The sequence below is a fragment of the Aythya ferina genome (genome assembly GCF_964211825.1).
Source record: "Aythya ferina genome assembly, chromosome: 21".
Lineage (NCBI taxonomy): Eukaryota > Metazoa > Chordata > Aves > Anseriformes > Anatidae > Aythya > Aythya ferina.
In genome coordinates, this window is record NC_140319.1 from 3,803,046 (window position 1) to 3,821,164 (window position 18,119).

Below are 18,119 nucleotides of genomic sequence, written 5' to 3' on the forward strand. Positions count from 1 at the left end.
ACATTTGTGTATGTCCTGTTGTTGGACTATGTGCAGTCAGCACAGAACCCTGTCCTCCCTATAGCAATGGTTCAGAAGCTGAATGATTCAGAAGCTGAGTTGGACCACATTTTCCATCTGACTGGAGGATTTTAGGAAAATTTCTGTGGAACTCCATTTCCATTAAAGTCTACAGGGTTTTTCTGGAAGAGACGGGCTGCTGGGTTAAAAACAGGAGCGCTAATTAAGTTGATTCCACTGTAACTCTCATGGTTGGTTGGCTCCACTGTCTGCGTGACCATAAGAGTGTTAATTTGATTTCATGTATAAAGTGTGTTTGTTTCCCTAAAGTATGCTCTGGGTCCCTGGTTCTTCAAACACACGTACACAGGCTCAGGTTCTGGTGCAGGAGGCCCCTTTGGCCTCACCACGACTCGATGGGTTGGCACAGCAGTGTGCATTGCTATGTGCCCATCTCAGATTTTGCAGAATCACAGCTTAAACTGTACAAAACTGTCCAAAAGAGCACCCAGCACAAGCACCCAAAGGATCGGTTCATTTAAATGGGATTCTCACCATTTCATAACCCAATTTTCTTGTAGTCTGGAAAACCTCAGTGGGACCACAGGAGCCCAGGTGGGAAGCTCTCGTTGTTGGCATGGGGACTTCTGTAGGCGTGCTGCTGCTTGGGCAGTGGACATCATGCAGTCCCTCGTCGTGTCTCGTGTTTGCTGTTGTAAAGCTCCACTATGACCCAAACCAAGCGTTTGTATCTCTGCATCTCAGAGCACTGAGCAAATCAGATCCGATTCCCATTTTGCTGTTGGTGCCCATCTGTCCTGGTTGTGGCGCAAGCCCTACTCTGCAGCTGGGAACCTGGGTAAAACCTCTGGCTTCATGCACGGAGCAAACCCCAGCAGGATTGTTCCTTTCGTTGCAGGGGAGAGGACTCCCCTGTAACGATGCTGAAATCAGGACCCTTCACCAACATTGGTGCTTTTTGTTTTTAAGCTTACCAACCATTCCAAAACAACAGGTTGTGCGATCCAGTGAGCCTCAGTCTTCCAGTAGGGATAACGTGGAAAGAACAAACCTCGCCTGTAATTTATTTGTAAAACCATAAATTAAAACCACTGTAGTTTCTTTCTTATGTGTGATTCTGCTGTGGCACAGAAGTTTTCTGTCCATGGAGTGACCTGTTTGGTTGCCTTTGTACCTCAGGATGGTTGGGATGCCTCTCCTGTTTCTGTGTGCCATAGGTTGACCTTTATCAGGATGAGATTTGGAAATGTTAAATTATGAAAACTTTGACACTTTTGCAGAAATGCTCATCTATAAGGGATGAGGCCTGGGAAGTAGGAATTCAGTTGCAAGAAATAATGGGCTTAAATTGCCGCAGGAAAGATTTAGGTTAGCCATTAGGAAAAACTTTCTTACGATAAGGACGGTTAAACATTGGAATAGATTGTCTAGGTAGGTTGTACAATCTCCATCAGAGGAAGATTTTAGGAACAGGCTAGGCAAACAAGAATGATGTAGATATGGCTGGTCCTGCCTTGAAGTGAGCGGCCAGACTATGTGACCTCTAGAGCTCCCTTCTAATCCTATATTCCTAAGATATTAAGATTTAGCCTTGCTTGGGTTATAGCTAATACGGCATTGTGTGCAATGGGATGGATGGGTAGTTGGATGTTGAGGACAGATAAATCCTTTCTGACATTAACACTAGTCGTAGTTATGGTCCATCTAAATTCCAGTGCATTGCTTAGAAAAATGTGCCCTTTAATTTCCTAATAAAACAGCTGGGTAAATTCTTCTACTTGCAGCTAAAGAAAAAAAAAAGAACACTTGAAATGAATTTTTAATACAGATTTGAGTGGGATTGCAGCAGGCGCTTCTGATCTGATAATTGCGCTAGATCAGCCAGAGTCGTCGTCAGTTTGTGCCATCAGAAATTTAGCGTGAGAGTTTGGTGCGGGTGCGGGCTGCTGGGCCGGGGGCGTGCAAGGTCTGCAGGGTGCCGAGAGCAGGGAGCTGGGCAGCAGCGGGCACCGTGGGCATGGCCCTGGCAGCCACCAGCAGCCGGTTCTCATCCCTCTGGGTCTGCTCAGGAGGAACTGGAGAGATCCTCACCATTTATTTAACCCGTGGCCTCTGCTGAAGTGGCCCAAAAGAGCACGCAGCCGGCACCGTGTGCGGCACAGGTTGCAAGTAGGAGCTAAGACCCCTCTCGCTGAGCCCAAAGGACTCCAAAGGACTAAGAAAAAGATGTTTGGAGGTTGTTGTAAACAAAACCACTTTTTTCCTTCATGCCTCACTTTTATAAACATCACAGGAGCTGCCATTTGGGGAGTCACTGACTTTAGGACCAGTGAGGCTTTGGAAGAGTCCTCTGCAGGTGGAGCCTTTACGGGTCCTGCTCTGAAGGCTGGCTGTAGCCTACTGAGGTTGATCTCTGTGTTCCCTGTGCAGACACAGGCAGAGGCACACTCGCCTAGGTGCTGGTTCAGAGAAGCAGCAGACCTAGGCACCGCCGTTCGCGCTCTGGGGCAGCCTCTTTCCTTCCCTGACGTTGAGAGGTTAAGGCTAAATCTCTCCGGGCAAAAGGCAGCCCATTCGAGTACCTTCCCAAGTTTGTTTTTTCTCCCCCTTTCCCTCTTTAAGACTATCCCAGGCTCATTACACCATCTTACTGACTTCCCTAATTGACAGCGGAACGTGTTGGCTGGTTTTGCTGTCAGTACATCCTACTAGTGAGACGGAGCTTGGATCCGCCAAAGAGTGCTTTTGTTGGCTTGGCATGACTTAAATTAGTTTCTAGAGGGAAATGAGCTATCTTGGTAAAAGCACTTTGGTTCCTGTATCACTGCAGCTACACTCCAGCTTTTGGTAGCGTAGAAATGCAGTTAAAAAATCACGGCCCTAATTGACATTACCATAAATAATTCCTAGCACAGACCTGGCTCCGAGTGAATGGGGAAGTACAGCAAGAAAAGCCTCCGTGCCCCGTTACCAGCTGCCCTCAGCCAAGTCTTGCCTTCCAGTCCTCCCAGCTCTGCTCCTGCGGCCTCACAAACCAGAGACTGGTCCAGTCCCCGGCCATCGGGAGCGTGGTGGTGAACAGGAGGGGGATTCAGGCTGAAAACCCGGGTGGACTTGGGTTGCCTTCCCCTTCCCCAGGCTCTCCTGAGCACTTGGTTTTTCCCTCAGCCTGCCAACGCTTCCAACCAGACAGTTTTGCTACGAGATGAAAGGGCAAAGATTCTCCGTGCCTCGCTCCCTGTTTTTTTCTTTTTCCTTTCTTTCTTTCCTTTTTTTTTTTTTTTTTTTTTTTTTTGTGCCATTCTGGAGAGCCATTGGCTGCTGCCTGAGATATCCTGAGAGATGCGGCAATTAATTTTCTTTTAATCAAGGTCGGATGAAGTAAATTGGTGCGGCTCTGCAGCCCCTCATTTTCTGTTTTTGCAGTGATGCAAAACAAATATGATCAAATTATGCTCCTTCTCACCTTATTGAATTAGGAAGCGTGACTGATCCGGGAGAGCTGAGATGTTATATACTGTACCAATCCGCACCATCCCCCCTCCCTGACAAAGCCATCGGGAATCTTTTTGCAGGTTTTTTATTTCCAGTTCGGAGGCAAGTGTGGGAGTGGGTGTGGGTGGGGGGGGAGAGTCCTCTTTATTTTCTTAGTCAGTGGGGTGAAGCTGTGTATTTCACCTCACAGTGCTGTGTGAGTAATCGCGGTAATCAGGTCCATCTGGCCTTGGGAATAGAAGCTGACAGGAGGACAAAGAAGTTAAAGAGCAGGCCTGCAAAGAGAAGGGCCCTTGGTCTGAGCCGACAGCAGCTCCTACCTGCCTGTCTGTTTGTCTTTCTGCCTGCCTGCGGCTGCGTGGCCGGGCATCTGCTGGGCTCTGGGGCTCATGGAGGGTGCTGGGGGGCTCCCGCCCGCTCTGCCCTGCACTTCGGCAGCCTCAGCCCCAGCGCCCTGCCCCTCCATGCCCCAGCCACCCTGCCTCTGCACCACGGGTAATGAAGTTCACCGTGAGATTCGCAAATGAAAAGCACTACATAAGAGCTAAGCATTATTTGCACTTTGTTAGCTCTTAAGGACTATTTTGTGTTAATTTCATTGCAGCGTGCCAGAGGAAAGAGCAAGGAGGAGAGAGCCATGCTAACACACAGAGCTGTCTCACGGAGCTTTTGCTTATGGTTAGTTTATTCATGTAATCTAAAATGAATGTTATGCTGGCTGACAGCATCCGTTTGGTCTCAGTACATGGAGGAACATTACAAAAGCCGTGATCAATACCACTATGGACGTACAAATTGCAGTGTCTATGGTCTTGGAACCCAGAGCCGAGACGTCTCAGCATCCAGCAGGCTCAGGCTGCTGTGCTGCCATTTATTCCAGAGGGTCTCTAGTGTGTGGGTAAGGGCTGCAGGAGGAGGTTCCTCTGGTCAAAACGTACAATACCCTGAAGGGAATGAAACATGGAGATGCATCAGGGAAAATGCATAATGCTTGGGCTAATACGTTCGCTCTTCTCTGAAGGGTACTCAAGGTGGATGTGAGCTTGACCTAAAGGGATCCTTTCCAGCATGATATTCATAGAAATAGACAGAGAAGTCTCCTGGGAGGAAGGAAAGTATGTAGTCCATCTTCTACCCTAAGGCAAAATCAAGTGATGACTGCAGGATGAACTTTGCTGGTACGTCTTAGAGGAGCCGGCCCCAGCGAGCGTGGGTCAGCAACAACAGGACCCTGGGACGGGATCCCACTGAACTGTGAGCTGGTGCTCTGCAGGCAGCACGAGGCTCTCTGCACAGATAATCTCGTTTAGATGATCTCAGTGGTCTCTTCTGGCTTCAGAACTGATGCTTCCATTAGAAGCAGTGCTCAGTAGGTGTGGTGGCTGGGACTCAGAACAAAAGGGCAGGCTGAGAAAGGCAGTCTGCCTCTGACCTGGATGCAACAACTGATGTTCCTGTTTCGATCAGAAGCCGATGACACTCAGGACCCCTGCTAGGTAAAATACTTCCCTGGATCTGCTGTGTGATCCAGTAAATTGGGGTTATTTGGCTTTTTATTTTATTTTTTTTTTAAGAGAAAGAACTGGAGAGAATGTGCTTAGACCATAGGTGTTAACATAGACTTTAGGTGATTCATCGCCCTGACTTTTTTCCATGTCCTGTCAGTCTTGTTAGGATTGTGGGACTCCTTCTGCTTAGTCAGAGCTCAAAACCAGCTGCTCGATCTCTCCTCCTTAATGGGGAGTGAAGGAAAAAAGAAAAGAGGTAGGAAACAGGAATTCCTGTGGAAAAACAAACAGACATAGAGAAAGTCCTCATCCAGGCTGAAGAAGAGGGTGAAATTTCATGGTAGAGAGAAGACAAGACACCAAGGTAGTATTGGAGAGCATTTTCTTGTTCACATTCTTTACCCACCCTTCTCTGCATGTCCATTAATCCCACAGCCTCTTCCTTTCTTTGAGACACTTCTCTCTGAGGTGTGTGGCTCATGACTGCAGCCAGTGTTAATCGAAACTCTTCCCAGCAGGAGGGGAAAACTTGAAGCTCTCTTTGGTCTCCCTGAAAACTCTGTTCCTTCAAAGGCTGTGCGTACAAAAGGGCTTTTGAAGCACGCTCTGTGTACCAAATTACAGGCTGGGCCAGGACCCTGGCTGTAGTTAATGACAATGCTGAGGGAAGGAGATGCTTCTTGGTCGTATGGTCCAAGTTTAGGCTGTACCCAGCAGAGCATAAACAGAAAGCGGCCCTGAAGAGGAGTCTCCAGGACTGGAGGGATTCACTGGGAGATAGGGCAACAAGGATTGATCACCTCTCTCCTTCTGTCTCCAGCCCCCCCGGGTTGCCCCATGCCTTAGGACGCAGCGTATCTCCTCTGTGCCTTTCCTACAGGTTCCCTTAGCAGTATCACGCAGCTGCCAGCCCCCATCAGTGACCAGAAGTCCTCTGACCACTGATTTAAGGCCCTGCAATCGCCTCCTGCTTTGCAGTGTTCAGCGTGGCTCTTGGCTCCCACCACCTGTGTCCTCTGTCTTACGTAGGCTTGAATCTTCTTTCTTTTCTCTTGCATTTTTCTCCCATTCCCTCATTTTTTTCAGCTCCTCCCTGTAGAAGATAGATCCAATTCCTTCGGGGAAATAAAAAGCATAGCAAGCTACAATGCAGAAACCCACCAGCTCAGCAGATTTCACTTGGTACAGTTTGGCATCTGATCCTGCCCGTATTTCTGTGAATCATTGTGCCATTCGTGATCAGAGCTCCAAATGAAACTCACCAGGAATTTTTATTACTCCAAGAACAGTGAAGTAATAGTCCCAACTACCAATCACTGGAGCTGCCAGGACAGGCTCCCAGGGGAGCACAGGGCAGCACCACTCTAATTGTCCTTTTTTTTTTTCCCTTTCCTTGACAGTAGGCAAGGAACCTCAGCCCCTTACAGCTCTCCCATCCTGAATTTTCTTCCAGAAACTCAGATCCCGTAATTTCTGTTGCCTGTGAAAAACACGTTTAACTTTTGGAATCATGCTGCCTTTGTGGCTGGAAGTAGTTGCCGAATTGCTTTCTTAGAGTCCAATTGTTACAAATCATTAATAACATCCTCCACTTGGATTAGCTAGTAATAACCTCGTCGCTATCCCTAGATCTCGAAGCTTTGTGTGAAGGAGGTGAGGATCATTATTGCCATTGCACAATAATTGTTTTTTTCACGGAGGCACTAAGAGGTGGGTTGCTGTGCCTGCCCAATTCTGGAGCCTCAGTCCTTGGGACCACGCTCCTCACGACAAGCGATGGCAAAAGCTCTTCCCAGCCTGCAGGACCCAGACTTTACCAGGAGCCAGAGGCCGACATAGCAGAGGGCATCGAGGAACTTGCTGCGAGGAGCAGAGGAATGCTGGTTCAGGCAAGCCCACACTGGTACGGATGCCACAAGGAGCTCTGGTGTGTGGGGAGCTGCTACGGGCTGAGGCTCAGCCTCTTGCAGGTGGGACAGGAGGACAGGACCTTCTCGGGAGCAGCTGAGGGAGAGGCACAGGACAAGGAGCTGCTCTTTGGGTGACTTCTGGCACAGCACAGAGCCCCCCTGCGTGCTCACCACCCTTTGGGTAGCAGACTTCACCTCCAGCACCTCTGGGTGCAGGTGCTGAGAGCAGTCGGCCGTGCCTGCGGTGCCCTGTTTCAGCTGCCCCTCCCGGAGGAATGCCCTTCACTCCGCACGCAGGGCTTTCTCTCGTCCCATCGAGAGTGGGCTCGGTGCCACTTTATACTTTGGAGGATCATTAGCAGAAATCATTAGCTATAATACAACCTCCCCCATAAATCTCCCCTGCACCTGGATCATTTGTCCATGCCTAATTTCCATCTCCCTAATTTTATGATTTGTCCCTCATTTGATGAGGGTTCCTTCCATTAATTGTGTAGTAAGTGCTTCCAGATAAAAGGGCTGAGGAGCTGACCCCATCTTGGAAAGACACGGTTTGGGCTTTTTTCCTGAAGGGTAGAGTCCCTCTGAAATATTCTTGCTTTCCTTTCAGAGGGCATCACTCCAAATCTTAAAGGCACCACAGCAGTCTCCCGCAGGGAAAATGCCTCTTGCAGATAAATCCTGCTCGATGGAGGCGCTGCGAGGCAGATGAGAGCAAAAAAGCTGAAGCCCAAGGTGTCCTCTGCCACGTGGAGAAGTCTGGTGGGCACGGGCTGCGGAATTCAGTCCCGACCAAGGAGTAACCCCTGCTCTTCGCCCACCGTGCCCCTCCTAATTACCACACTTGCCCAGAAGCAGTTCTGTGTCCTCCCTCAAAAAAAATCTCCTCTGCTGAACTATTTGGTGTTGTGCTAGGCTGCAGCAAGATCCTTCGCCTGTGTGACAGCGGGCAGGGGGGAGCTTCCCATCAGCAGAAGGGACTTTGCAGCAGGCCTGCAGAGCTTCCAGCTTTCTGCAGACCTTCTGGGTGGTCCCAAACAAGGCAGCGCTCTCAGTGCCTCCACTGCCATCTAAATAAGATGGTGATACTAGCAGTAGGGTGCCATGAGAGTTTAATTAATTAATTTGCAAACTCTGTGAGACCCTGGGATGAAATCCGTTGCATCAGCACAAAGCGGTGTTCAATCTGTGCTGCATACCCGGGACTGGGAGCATCCCAAAAGCACAGAAAAGCGAACCCAGAAGAGGTGCAGCCAAGCTCTCTGAGCACCTCACGGAATAGCTGCTGCCTGGCTCCGACAAGCAGGAATTCTTCCAAATCAGAGCACTTGTCCTTGAACTTGCCTCACACTCTCGCTCAGTGTGAGGCAGCTGAACAGCTCGCACCGGGACAAACACGACCCGCTGGAGCTCCCCGAGCTGAATTTGACCCAGTGGATCTGCTCTGCTGCGCCATTTGCCCTCCTCCCAGCCTGATCCTCCCCATCTTTTCCCATTCCTGTCCTGTGTTTGATGTGCTTGTTACATTTCAGAGGGAAGGCTCGAGCCAAAATTGAAGCAGGGAGCACAGGAGCTACCACCGAGCCACCTCGGCTGCGAGTGGTGCAGGAAGCCGGGGGGGATTCTCAGCTCCTCTCTCACTGACTCGCCTGTCCCTGGAGGTTGGTACAGCCACGAGGATCTGTGAGGTTCTTGCCCTGGTGCTCTTTTCTCCTGAGTTTCGGAGTTTCTGCCCGCTGCAGGGGTAGCACAAATTCAGAAGAAGGGCGTAGGAGAGGAGGGAGGCGCAGTGCTGGAAGCAGCTTGCACATTTTACAGGTAACATTATCTTTTATTGGCATCCTAAAAAGAATGTCAGGCACTAGAGTGTTTTTTTTTTTTTTTTTTAATTTCTGCTTCACTGCCATTCCGCTGCAGGATTTTTATCACATCCGTGATGCCAGCAGAGGCAGGCAGTGCTCAATGACACAACTGGCCATTCACAAGATTTCTGGAGGCCTTTTGTCACATCCTCTGGAGCAAGCTGTGAAGGTCTCGGTATCATTTCTCTCTAAAGCTGCAAATACTCTGCGACTGAACGAGGCACAGGGCTCTGTGCTAGGCAGCCAGACCAGCGCTGAGGCTGTCCCATTGCTTTACAAGTGGGACCAACACTTGCAGTAGTTTATTGAGGCAGGTTTCCAGCAGTCCCCCAGGCCATGGCAGGTTCCTGCTCTCTCTGGCAGTCAGCAGACATTGCTGGTGATGCCTGGGCCCGGAGGAGCATGTCACTGGCTGAGCGTCTCTGGGCCCAGGTAACTCTTCTCATGGACACTTTCCATGTGCCACTTGTCATGGCTTCTCATTTTCACAGCAGCCGAGTTCTCTCTGGTCAAAGTTTGTGGGAAGAGAAGACCCTGCGGACCAGCAGCAGCAGCTCTGGTGCCAGCAGGCCGGCCTTGCAGCCTGCCTTCTCCTTCCTTCCAGCCTGCTGGTTTGCCCAACTGCTTCCCTGGCAGTAGGCAATAAAAATAGAAGTGTGACTGCTCTCTGTGCCAAACCCATGGAAGAGTAAGGACGGCTGTGCTGCTGCACAGAAAGCAGGAGTGCGAGATACCAGGTTTTGGATGGCTGGGCTGTTTCAGGGGAGAACAGGAGAAGACTGAGCACTGGGACTGCTAGAGAGAGCGGGCTGCTGGAGCACTGTCAGCTCAGCCCTCCAGAGCAGCAGGCACGTGTTTTAGGGCCCCTGGGGGTTTGCAGAGCCCTGTGTGACAGCAGGGCCGCCTCGGTGGCTGTCCCTCCCGTGGCCATCACCCCAGCCCCGAGGCCGCCTGTGCTGGGAGCCCTCCAGGGGCAGATTTTTGCTGTGGGACTTGTGCTGCCCCTCGGAGCCCAGCAGCAGCTGCAGGGAGCCGGCAGCTGAGGTTGTTGGGGGTGGATGGAGGGGGTGGGACCAGGCTCTGGGTTCTCATCCTGAGTTTTGCAGTTGCTGTCAGTCCCCGCAGAGGCCTCTCCTCTCTTCTCACCGAGGAGAGCAGCAACCAGCACTGCGCACCTGCCCTGTGTTCCCTCAGCCTTGCAACCTTCTCCTCCTGCACGGAGCCATGCAGTAAGTGCTGACGTGTCCCCTATGGCCAACGCGATGGCATGAGAAGGAAGCTTTGTCTTGGCTACCTTAGCATCTGCTGTGGCCCATTCCTTCCAAATTCAGGTGTCCCAGATATCAGTGACGGCAGATAGAGAGGCAGCTGGATGCACACACTCATGTGCATCTTTTACTTGTGCCAGTCTTCAAACAAACCAGGAAAAGACACGTAAGATGGTGTGAGCTGGCAAAGCACTGCCTGGGCTTGCTCCCACCTGAGGGAGGGTCTCAACCCCAGTGCTCCTCCGCCTTGTTGCATTTCTGAGGAATAATTTCTGCTAACTTCCTTCCCTAGATTCCTTTTGCCAGAATTATGCTTTTATGAGCTGACATGAAATTTTGGTAAATGCCATTGAAATTCACAGAGCACTGAATTCGGAGCCTTGTGGCGATAAGCAAGATACAACTGATTGTACTGATTCACGGCGTTCTCCGAGAAGGTGACACGGGTCAGAGTTAAAGCACAGAGAGTGGGAAGCCCGCTGTTCGGCTGCGTGGTTTCAAGGTGAGGTACGCAGCAGCACACCTGGCCTGCAGCAGAGGCAACTGGAAAGCCAGCCTCTCTGGAAGGGCTGAAATCATTGTTTTCCCTCGCAAGGAGGGACACTAAATTAGCTAATGACTAGAGCAGGATCTAGGAAACAGGATTTCTGAGTTCCTCACCCTGCTGTCCCACTGCTTTGCTGCACGGACGGAGGGAAAGCATTCCCACACTCTTTTCCTCAGTTACCATACTCGTGAAGTAATGCTGTGCTTTATAGAAGAGTTTATTTTCAAGACATACACGGCGTGTCTGCATGCCATGGCACAAGGACTGGGTGTCACACACAGCTGAGGGTACGGCCTCTGAATGTTTGCACTGAGCTGGGAGGTATCAGGCAGCGGCGAGCAGAGGAGCTCCCAGCACTGTTGGTAGCAGCGCCAAGGGTTTAGGCAGCTCCCACCTGCGGAATATCCAGCTGGGGTTGAAAATGGTGGAGAAAAACTGATCTCAGTTGTTTCTGGCAAACAAGGACGGAGTGGGTAGCTGTACAGTCCAGCTTTGGGAATTCACCTGAGTTGCTCTGAATCTCCTCTGGAGCTGTCTCCTTCCCTGCACTGTACTGGAGAGCTCGGACTCCTCAGCTGGGTGCTCCGCAGGATCACAAGCTGGGCGTGTGGCTTAGCTGATGGAGATCGTGGGTACACCCCAGCACGCTTGAAGCAGGTAAAGGTGGCCTGCCACCAAACCTGCAGTGTGTGAGAGCCCAGCCACACAGATCTGCCCCAGGGTCAGAGCAGGGCCTGATGGCAGCAGTGACATCCTGCAAAACTCTGCTCGGGTGCAAATCTCTGCACAGCTAGCGAACCTCGCCTCTCCGAAAGTGCTGCTAGGATCTGCTGCTGATCCAGGCTGCCTAGAAAGCTGGATCTGAAGGGACAGGAAAGTGCAAAAGTAAGGGCTTTTGGTTTTTTAGGTAGTCTGATTTTTAACTATGTAAATTCACAGGGCTGTATTCTGATGATTCAAACACCCTGGGTATGGAACAAACACTGGAATTCCTTTCCAAAAGTATTTCCAACCCACTCAGCATTGAGAGGTCTGATCTTCCTTTTGCAGTTACCGTACTGTGCCGGCATATTATGGTCTGGCTGTCGTCTGGATGTGTGTGTACGTGTGTGCACGCGTGCACGTGAGGAGTGCTACTGCAAGTGCAGAAAAATGTGGAAATGGGAATGTGTGGAAACGCCTGTGAGTGGGAACACGTGCAAGAGGCTCTCTGTGTGTGACAGAGGGCACGTGCGTGCCTACAGGCTTGTGCTCATGTGGGAGTGTGCATGTGTGGGAGTGTGTGCACGTATGTAATTTTGTGCCTGTGTGGGAGAGAGGAAGGGAAAGCATGGTAAAGTTATTTGAACCTGTTTGAAGGTCGGGTCTCCCCAAGGTTATCTGCTTTTTTTCCCTTGAATCTGTAAAGTAATGGTATTCACACTCACTACTTGAGAAGTGTTTCTTTTTATAGCTCTTCCAGATGACAAATAATGCCTGTTTTTGAAGTCCTTTTTAAGTCATTGTTCCCTGGACGCAGATACCATGTTTGGGTGCAGGAGGGGAACGGAGCGCGGAGCTATTTCCCCTTTCTGTCTGCAGGGAGCTTTACTGGGACTAGTGAAATTCCAGCCAGGATCATCCAAGGGGCTGCAGCCTCCCAGCGTATGAGCTGATAGGACACCCTCTCCTTCAAGCCCCGTGACACGGGGCGACACAAGCGGCCTCAGGCACCACGGCCCACCCGAAGTGGTTCTGGTCGGGACCACGGGGGCTGTAAAACCCAGCCGAAATCGGCGCTGGATTTCCTGGAGTAAGCCGCCCCGAGTCAGCCCATTGAGAATAAGCCAAATTCAGCCTGGGAGAACGGACAGGTGTCTGGATCAGAGCCACCCCTTGTTGGGGGCTGGGGCTGGCTGCATTTTGCCCATCCTGAAGTATTTTGGGCGCTTGTTGCCCCCTGTGGGCAGTACAGATGTGTGGGCAGCACACCAAGTTCTCTGCCCCCAGCAGACGGGCGCCGTGCTGCAGGCACTCGATGACACTGTTCCCTCGCCCAGCCCTCGCTTTCCTAAAACCAGCCCCTTCTCCCTCGCCTTCCCTTACTCCCAAGTGTCCTCTCACGCTGCCTGAGCACAGGGGTGTAGCAGGAAGCCTCATTTTGTGCTGCTGTCCTGGGACAGACACCTGGTGCACGCCACCGAGCACCTCGCTGCCCAGCCTGGGGCTTTGGGGCACTTGTCCCCAGTGAGCACTGGGCTCGTCCCCATCTCCGGGGCCTGGCCACGGGTGTGCGGTGCTGCTGCAGGTGGGATAACCCTGCTGCTGCTCAGCGCCCACCGTGCTGGCAGCTCGCTGTGCCCGGTGGCTGCGGTAGGAATATTTGGTCAAATAAAATGAATGGGGCTTGTGGGGTTTGGGCCCAAGGGGATTGAAGGTCCCCATAAAGGCGCTGGGCTTCGTGCTGGGAAAAGCTCACAAAAATGGCTCGTGGGGAAGAACGAGGAGGGCGGTGGAGAAATAGGGAACGGAGAAGGGTCAGCAGGAATCGAGGATTAATCCAGAAGAGGGGAGGGAGAAAGCCTGGCTGAATGGGTAAACGGCCTGTGAGCAGGAAACGATATCTGACTTAATGTATTAGTCAGACAGAAAAATTAGATGGTGTAAACCGATCCTTCCTGCAAGGGGTGCTGAACTTTTTTGGTGACTTTAGAAGGCCATGTTTACAGTAACTTCAGCTCGTGACCAGGCTATAAAGGCAGGCTCTTTGGGACGGGGAGGAAGGAGTGTTTCATTAACGCACACACCTGCCTCCACGGGCAACCTGGCCTTGCAGTTACCAGGCTTTTTTATTGTAAGATTGTACTTTGTTTTTTAACATAGAAATATAAAATATGCGTGTGTATCGCTTATCAAAGATGATAACATTCACAGGTAAGGGAACATAAGTCCACTTTATAGCAATAAATTATCTTCCCCACCCTTTTGGACTGATTAGCAGCTGTGTCTCACCTCAGCTTTCTGGAGTTTTCCTTTTAATTTTTCACCTGAATTGTTTTCTCCATTTCAGCTGCACTCGCAGGGGGTGTTTGTATAAAAGCGCCTACAGGGATTTCCGATCGGTGTTCCCACTGAGCCCCTGAAATTACACAGTCAGTTGTGAGATGCTCGCCCTGAGCGTTGATTATCGCAGGGTTTAATTTTAAGAACAAGAGGCAAAGGTTATTTGAACGTGCACTAGATTTCTGTTCACCTGTGTGAAGCCCCCCCCGTTTGCTCTGCTTTGCGCATTCCATTGACGAAGCGAGTGTTAAATCTTCGGCAGGCTGAGGGTGAAACCGCAGAGCTCTTCACCAAAAGTCTGGATTTTAGAAGCTGTGTGCAGGGAGTGGTGCACGCCTGCTGGGGACAGCTCGGCACGCAGCACGAGGGAACCCAAGACCCTGACAAAGCGTCGCAACCCGTGGAAAGGCAGCGCGTCTCCTACAGCACCAAGCCAAATTTATTGGTATTGGGGAGCGATTCAAGTCAAACTGCAGCTTAATAGGTAACTAGTAAAGTCGCTGCACTAATTACTGGTGCTGTTCCAGAGCAAAATGTGGCTGCGTGGTGGCGTTTATGTTGGTTCCAACAATTGTGCTCTCCTGTATGGCTGCAGTTGGTCAGGAGCACGGTCAGGTGCTGCCTCGCAGTTGAGGCGGGGTCGCTCATTAAACTGCAGTAATTCAGCTACCTGAGATAATTTGTGCGTAACCTTAGCAAACAGGCAATCCCCAAACTTTTCCTGTTGCCTTTCAGGACACAGCCATAAAATCCACTTTTCCAAGTCTGTGAGCCTGTTGGGAACACAACTTCGTAATGGTCTCACAAAGAAACAGTTGAGTAACAGAGGGATGGATAAGCAGAAACAAAACTCATGGTTTTCCCTTAAATCCACTGAAGGAAGTAGGCGTGCTGAGGGAGATGTGTGCGAATCATGATCCAGGACTCCAGAATGTGAGCAGTCCCTGGAGACAAACTGACTCAGGAGTTACTCAGAGGTCTTTGGTACCACTGGGACCTTTCCAGCACTGGTGGCTAAGCGAGCGCTCAGCTTGGTGGCTGCTGTGTGCCTGCTGGAGCCAAGCGACACGCAGAGATGTCAGACACTTCCCGCTTTAAATGTCCTGTCTGGCTTCGGCTGTGTGAATGGCCCAGCCGTTTTGCATCCAAGGTTTATTCCCTGGGTCCTTTGCTCAGGTTTTGTACAAATGCAACCCGAGCACCCTCCCCAGTACCTGAAGTAGAGCAAGGACTGGGCACTGAGCCCAAGACCGCTCAGGAGACTTTATGGGAGCTTCTCCAGCACATGGAAGGAGCAAGACAGAGCGGGGCTACCTGGGGCTCTGCTCCCACCTCTCCCAGGACTGAGGGCATCGCACAGAGGTCAGACCCAAGCAGGTCCCTGGGCGTGCTGAGCGTCCCTCCTTCCTCTTGGGAACAGGCGCTGGCAAACGCTCACCCGCGGCAGCGCGGTGACCTTTGTATTTCCGTAGGTATCGCAGGTACAGCGTGTTTGTGCTGTCGGAGCAGGAAGGAGAGCGCCCTGGCACCAGCCCAAAGCACCCACAGGGAAAGCAGGAGCAGCTCCGGGCACCCCACGGGCTGAGCGTGGGGCTGACATAGCCAGGTCCCCGCGGGAGCTGGGACCCCTTACCCCCAGCTCACCGGGCTTTCTGCCCAGCCTCAGAGCCACCCTCTGGTTCCAGACATGAACCAGAACCAGGGTCCGGCGCTGTTCCCTCCGCTGGCTGATTTCCTGCTTTGTTCAGAGGTGTTTTCACAGGGAAATTGAACCCTTGGTGCTCGTAGAGCCGGATTCCACTGGCAGAGCTGGGCGGCAGAAATGTGTGGCAAAGGCAGAATCTGGGGCTGGGAGCTGGGAGTGGGAGGGTGGCACGCACGCTTTCCTGGAGGATGATTTTCTGAAGGTGAGGAAGCTCTGCTGGTTTTGGTATCAGACTAGAGGACAAATGTTCCTTGCCTTTGATCTGTAGCCTGTTTCACCCTGTAGGATTTTCACAAGAGGATTTATCAGCCTGTGCGTTTGTTAAGTTGAAGGCGGAAAGGGAAAATAGTCCCTTCAGTCTTTGCTGCTGGAAATTGCTCTGTATGGAAACCTGGTACACAATGAGAAATAAATAAATTGAAACCCAGAGCTGAGAAATAAACAATCCCTGTGGGAATAGTGTGATCACAGGAAAATAAGAAGAACAATAAATTGCCCTTCTGTGAGGTTTCAGGGCTCTTAAAAACCAGCAGATCAGCCTCACAGCTCCTTCTGACCGTGGTGGTGATCTTTCCCCCCTGTTTTACAGATGAGGATGCCGAGGTGCAGAGTGGCCAAGCAGTACAAGTTGCAGTGTTTGGTGCGTCTGTACATAGCAAACACCTCGTAGAGACACCTGAGCTAGCTTGCTATCAGAAGGGTGCAGCTGTAGTAGTGCAGGGATGTGTCTGGTATAATTTTCCACTGCTTGCAGGGCTTCTTTAGCAGTAGCTTGGGTATCTCTAACCAGCACCGTATTGTTCTGTGCCGTCATACTTGTAATCTGATTCATAGACTTCTCGCACCATTGTGATTTTCTGTCTGACCTCTTGCATAGCGTGGGCTGAGGAATCGTCCCAGGCTCTGCATTTTGCAGGCAGCAGAAAGCAGAAAGCAGAAAGCAGAAAGCAGCCCTCCCAGGTGGTAGCGAGCGAGTCCAGATGGGACAACGCAGCATTTGCCACCTCTTGGCTCGGAGGTTTCAAGGTGCATTTTTCCAGATAAACCAATTCTGGGCTGATTGTATGATCTAGCTGCTGATGGATGCTTCTTGGCTTTATGGTGTTAAAAACGAGCAGGGGCTGCTTCTCCTGGAGGCAGGAATTTGGGAGAAATCTAAAGGAGAGGGAAAGGAGAGTGGCCCCCAGCTGGAAGCGGGGGGTTCCCCTGGCTCCTCGGGACTGGCCTCTGGGGGTCACTGTAACTGCAGCCAAGGGGTTTGGCCGGGGCATTAACCAGGCTGCAAGGAAAGCCCAGTTTAAGGCTACGCTTCCAAAAGGTGGTGCAGGCCTGGCCTGGGCTCTTAAACTGGTTCTCTGCTTGCCCGAAGGTCACCATCTCAGCGGGGTTGCAGGGGGAGCCTTTCCGAAGCGCAGACGTGGACTGTGGAAGCAAGCAGGTCCTCCCATGGTTGCAGAAGGAGGCCGTAAGCCTCTTAGAGGGCAGCGGTTTATAGGAAAAATAGCCATAAATACATCAGGCAATGGATTAGTAACGTGTGTGTGTGGGTGTAGTACATGTGCATACATATACATACAGGCGTGCAGACACACGCAGCGCCGTTTCTGCCAAGCGTATGCTAAGTGGTATCGCTGAAACAAACTGCCAGCAGAGGTAGGATCTTTTGGGTGAAAGTGTATATGTTTGAAAACACAGCGCTAGCAATACTTGCTTTGAACAGACCACTGGGTACAGACGGAATCCCACTGCCGAGGCTCGGCAGAGAGTGGCCTGAATCAGGCTGCGTGCAGGAGCTGGTGAAACGAGTCTGCGAGGCTGAATTTGTTGGGGAGCTGCTGCTAATTACACCGCATTGAAGGCTGTTTGCAGACTCAAGGCTAACCTAAAAAATCCGAAGCATATTAATTATCGCTACCTGCTGCAAAGCCCCTTTCCCTACGAGTTGGTTTCACAGTGCCCTGGGCAGGGGGAAGGAGGGAAATTTGCAGACACAGAGGGAGAAATTGCACTGGCTAAGAATCAGCACTTTAGGCTTCCTTGTTGCTTGGGAGCGGTGGCTTCCATTTTTGCCCACGGATCACAGCGAAATGCTGTTCTCACAGAAAAACTCTGCAGATTTCAAAGGGCGAGGAAGATCCTGTGCGTGCTGGAGGAGAGTGGCATGCAGAGATGTAACGCGGAGATACAATATTTAAAGAGAGTAATGAACAACTGTGGGCTTGATCCAAGCGTCTATTGAAACTGATTAGACTCCTTTCCCAGACTTCAATGGGATCGGGTCCTTGATATTTTCTAAAGACAGATATATATTTAAAATTATTTAAGAAAGTTAAGATGATAGAGAGATTGTCAACTTCCAGCAGCGGTGGTTAGATAGTGCAACACCATCCTCCTAAGAGATAGATGCTACATCAAGATGATCAGGGAATTATGTGCATAAAATAAATCCTCGGGCTTCAAGATAAGAACACACTGCAGTTTCTTGCCATATGGTTCAGACTAAAATTTCTTGCTAGCCCAGCTCAGATTCTCTTCCTTCTCCTTCCTGATATGCTCCAGCTGAGCTCAGCTATTCTTGGGCTGGTTCTAAGCGTATTAAGAAAAATGTGTGTCAGTGCCCACTGCAGCTTCTTTTCTGTGACCCGAGCGTCCCGGGGCTGCCCTGCGTGGCCGTGTCGCACTCTGATGGCTTCGGGGGTCTCTGGCCGTGCCGGGGGTCTGCCTGCATGTGGCAAGGAGCAGGGCAGGGAGCTCGACCTGG

The 18,119-nt window shown here is 51.1% G+C and overlaps 1 protein-coding gene and 1 long non-coding RNA gene across 2 annotated transcripts in view; both read left to right on the forward strand.

The window, feature by feature from the left end:
• CASZ1 (castor zinc finger 1) overlaps window positions 1–18,119 on the forward strand; it is a 254,650-nt gene that overhangs the window by 55,003 nt on the left and 181,528 nt on the right. The gene's annotated exons all lie outside the window — the stretch shown is intronic.
• Window positions 13,705–15,143, forward strand: LOC311422409. The gene is made up of 3 exons (XR_014685323.1): window positions 13,705–13,811; window positions 13,916–14,137; window positions 14,389–15,143. It is a non-coding gene; the product is annotated as an uncharacterized lncRNA (long non-coding RNA).